Source organism: Chiloscyllium plagiosum, unplaced genomic scaffold, assembly GCF_037043375.1.
Source record: "Chiloscyllium plagiosum isolate Xiang-an unplaced genomic scaffold, Cpla_swu_hap1 HiC_scaffold_2, whole genome shotgun sequence".
NCBI lineage: Eukaryota > Metazoa > Chordata > Chondrichthyes > Orectolobiformes > Hemiscylliidae > Chiloscyllium > Chiloscyllium plagiosum.
The window spans coordinates 70,498,072-70,502,374 of record NW_028270140.1 but is presented as its reverse complement, the minus strand read 5'-3'; the positions used below and the strand labels follow the sequence as shown (position 1 = coordinate 70,502,374).

Genomic DNA, 4,303 nt, shown 5'->3' with positions numbered 1-4,303 from the left:
GTGAATGGAGGTGGGGATGAAGTTGATAGGTCAGAGAGGAGTGTGGAGCGGATAAGTGGGAAGGAAGATTGGTAGGTAGGACAGGTTATGAGGATGTGGCTGAGCTGGAAGGTTGGAACTGGGGTAAGGTGGGGGGAGGGGAGCCACAGGTTGACAAAAATAATTAGTGGAACCACCAATTTCCCTGAGGAAAAAAAATGAATGTGTATTTTATTGCAGGTTGTTCTACTTCATTAAAATATTTTTATTTGCTGCTTTTTATCCGTGTCTTACTTCTGCATGTTACCTGGAGTGTTTGTACTGTTTTACAGATGTGGCATTTTATTTTTAAAACCTGGGCACTACTTGGGCCTGTGATGTTTTCTTGCTCCACAGTGTTGACACTGACATTTACCATGTTATCTACTCTATTCTTTGTACTGACTAGTCACGTGTATATTTAGGGTTTTATATCATAAAAAGTCAATTGATTCTGTTGGGCTTTTCCCAGGATTTCTCTGTGATTCTTCCTGTTTTCTGCTTCCAATACAGTTTGAATATATTTTTCCAAAGTCAAATTTTCTTTGGACTGTACTAAATCTGACAAAGAGTTATCAGCAATTCAAACAATAATTCTGCCTCTGATGAATCCTGATTTCAAAGCTCCACAGTCATATTTTTTCCATTAATTTGTAGAGATCATTAATGATGTTATCTATGGATGCACTTGGATGCTGAAACCTTCTGTTAAATCTTGCGCTTTCAAGAATTTGGTTTGTCCTCATCTTAAAATAATTGCCAAGAGGTTACAGAATTTCATGAAAAGTATCTGTACTTTCTTTTATGCCTTGGTGAACTATAATATCATTAGTTATAGTTCCATTCAAATTGAAAAATATGAATACTTGTTCATTTAGCATCTAGCTTGGAAGCAAATCTATACCTTAAGAACTTTTTTCTCCAAAATATTGAATTCTGTGTCCTACTTAGTCCATTTCACAAATGTAATCTTCCTCACGATATTATTTTTTGTGCAACTTTACCTAATGTCATTATTTATTCCTTCTAAAGCTTTTCAATTCTTTAGTGTTTCAATGCTGCTTTACTCTTATTGTTTTAAAGATTATTAATCTTGTAGTAAATAAATGCTGCTTTATTCTTTTTCCTTGAAGGACTTCTAATTCTGATGTCTCGCAATGTTGTTTTATTCTCCTTGTCTTAGAAGCATAGCTTCATAGAAAATAGGAACTGGAGAAAGCCATTTGACAGGATGAGAAAGTGAGAACTGCAGATGCTGGAGACCAGAGTTGAAAAATGTCGGGCTGGAAAAACACAGCAGGCAAGGCAGCATCCGAGGAGCTGGAGAATCGACATTTCAGGCATAAGCCCTTCTTCAGAATGAGTCTGGTGTGCCAAGGGGGCTGAGATAAAGGGTAGGGGGAGGGAATTTGGGGAGGGGCGGTGGGAATACAATAGGTGGAAGGAGGTGAGGGTGAGGGTGATAGGCCGGAGAGGGGTTGGGGGCGGAGAGATCGGGAAGATCTACAAACCGATTGACTCCCACAGCTACCCAGATTACACCTCCTCCCACCCTGCCCCCTATAAAAATGCCATCCCATATTCCCAATTCCTTCGCCTCTGCCGCATCTGCTCCCAGGAGAACCAATTCCACTACCAAACAACCCAAATGGCCTCTTTCTTCAAAGATCGCAATTTCCCCTCCGACGTGGTCTACGATGCTCTCCACTGCATATCCTCCACTTCCCGCACCTCCACCCTTGAACCCCGCCCCTCCAATCACCACCAGGACAGAGCCCCACTGGTTCTCACCTTCCACCCCACTACATCGTATTATCCTCCATCATTTCCGCCACCTCCAAACACATCCCACCACCATGGATATATTTCCCTCCCCACTCCTATCAGTGTTCCGGAAAGACCACTCCCTCCGCGACTCCCTCGTCAGGTCCACACCCCCCACCAACCCAACCTCCACTCCCGGCACCTTCCCCTGCAAGCGCAAGAAGTGCAAACCTTGCGCCCACATCTCCCCCCTTACTTCCCTCCAAGACCCCAAGGGATCCTTCCATATCCATCACAAATTCACCTGCACTTCCACACACATCATTTACTGTATCCGTTGCACTCGATGTGGCCTCCTCTGTATTGGGGAGACAGGCCACCTACTTGCGGAACGTTTCAGAGAACACCTCTGGGACACCCGCACCAACCAACCCAACCGCCCCGTGGCTGAACACTTTAACTCCCCCTTCCACTCCGCCAAGGACATGCAGGTCCTTGGCCTCCTCCATCTCCAGACCCTGACCACACGACGCCTGGAGGAAGAGCACCTCATCTTCCGCCGAGGAACCCTCTAACCACATGGGATGAATGTAGATTTCTCCAGCTTCCTCATTTCCCCTCCCCCCACCTTATCTCAGTCCCAACCCCCGGATTCAGCACCGCCCTCTTGACCTGCAATCTTCTCCCCGACCTCTCTGCCCCCACCCCCTCTCCAGCCTATCACCCTCACCCTCACCGCCTTCCACCTATCGTATTCCCAGTGCCCCTCCCCCAAATTCCCTCCCCCCTACTCTTTATCTCAGCCCCCTTGGCACACCAGCCTCATTCCTGAAGAAGGGCTTATGCCCGAAACGTCGATTCTCCTGCTCCTCGGATGCTGCCTGGCCTGCTGTGTTTTTCCAGCACGACATTTTTCAACTAAGCCATTTGACACTCCAAGCCTGTTCACCATTCAAGATGACCATGGCTGATCATCCAATTCAGTACTGTTTTCCTACTTTCTTTCCATACCTTTTTGATCCTTTTATCCCTAAATTCCTGGAGGTATTGCACTACCTGGTTGATGCATGGAATAGACAGAGCAAGCCCCTAGTCCATCCTTCTGCTCCATAAATCTATTAAATTTATGATCCCAGGAAAGGGAAATATCAGATATTAAACTGACAAGACCAGAAACGACACATCTTCTGAGCAAATGGGCAAGAAAGCAAACTGAATGCTGCCCATCAAATCTAACGTTCCAAAGTATAATGATGCAGATGTTATTCCAAAACCGAGTTAGACCCTTCTTGGAATACTGTGTGCAGATCTGGGCAACACACCTTAGGAAGGATGCTTTGGAAAGAATTCAACATTAGATTATAAGGGTTATACCTGGACTTCAGGGGATAAATTAGGAGGAGAGATTAGACAATTAGGTCTTTATTCTCTAGAATTTAGAAGATTAAGCATGATCTAATTGAGGTTTTCAGGATATTAACAGAAAGACAGGGGAAATAAAGTTAAACTATATTCCATATTTGAAGATTATAGAACTAAGGTACATACTCTAAAAATTAGGGTCAGGCCATTCAGGAGAGAGATGTTAGAAAATACTTCCATATGCAAGGAATAGTGGAAGTTTGGAACTCACTTCTTGAAATGGTGGTTGATGCTAATTCAATTATTAAATTTAAATCTGAGATGGACAAGCTTTTATTAACAAGGGTATCAAGAGATCGTGACCCAATGTGGACATGTGGAGTTAGGCCACAGATCAGCTATGATCTTATTGAATGGTAGAGCAGGCTTGATGGGCTCAATGACCCACTCCTTTCCCTTTGTTTTTTGAAAAAGACCAGTTTATTCCTACTCTTGGTATCCTGTCTGCCACACAGCTCTCTATCCATGTCAGTATCGTTAAAAGATTTACATGCTCAGTATGCTGATGCTGCTTCCCTGTGTTATTTACACGAGTATCTTTCCTTATCTTTCTGACCAAATGGACATTTCCCTCCTTCAGCAGTTAAATAGAGACCTCCTGCATCATTACAAAAGAAAATTAACAATTTCTATAATCTCACAGCCTAATGGATAATCTCCAGTTTTTGTCCCATTTTTACCAAATAAGTCCTGCTTCCTATGGCTTTAAAGATTAAAGCCATTTACTTAAAAGCTTTCCTTATATGATTCATACTGTCCATATTGCTTCCAATAATGTCCATTGCCTTTAAATTTCAATGAAGGTTCCATTCACTTTAACTGCTTGACCAAATGAACACATTCTTCTTGCCTTAACTGTGATGTCAGTTATGGATCTTTTACTCTTCTTGCAGCTTCAATTGTCTGTTCACTTTCTTTTTCGATTATCAGCTCAGGCTTTTAATTTGCCCCTTGATTGCTTTAAATTCTGCTTTGCGATGTTCCTGGTGCTGCAACCTCAGTTTCAATTATTTCCATTCTCTTCAATATTCCTGATGACAATCATGGAGAAAGTGAAGAGTGCAGATGTTGAAGGGTCCTGCCTGAAATGTCGACTCTC

The 4,303-nt window shown here is 43.1% G+C and overlaps 1 non-coding gene across 1 annotated transcript; it reads right to left on the bottom strand.

Annotated features, from left to right (window-relative positions):
- Positions 1-2,803: 2,803 nt before the first annotated feature.
- Positions 2,804-2,994, bottom strand: LOC122539718 (U2 spliceosomal RNA). The gene has a single exon (XR_006309162.2). It is a non-coding gene; the product is annotated as a U2 spliceosomal RNA (small nuclear RNA).
- Positions 2,995-4,303: the final 1,309 nt, after the last annotated feature.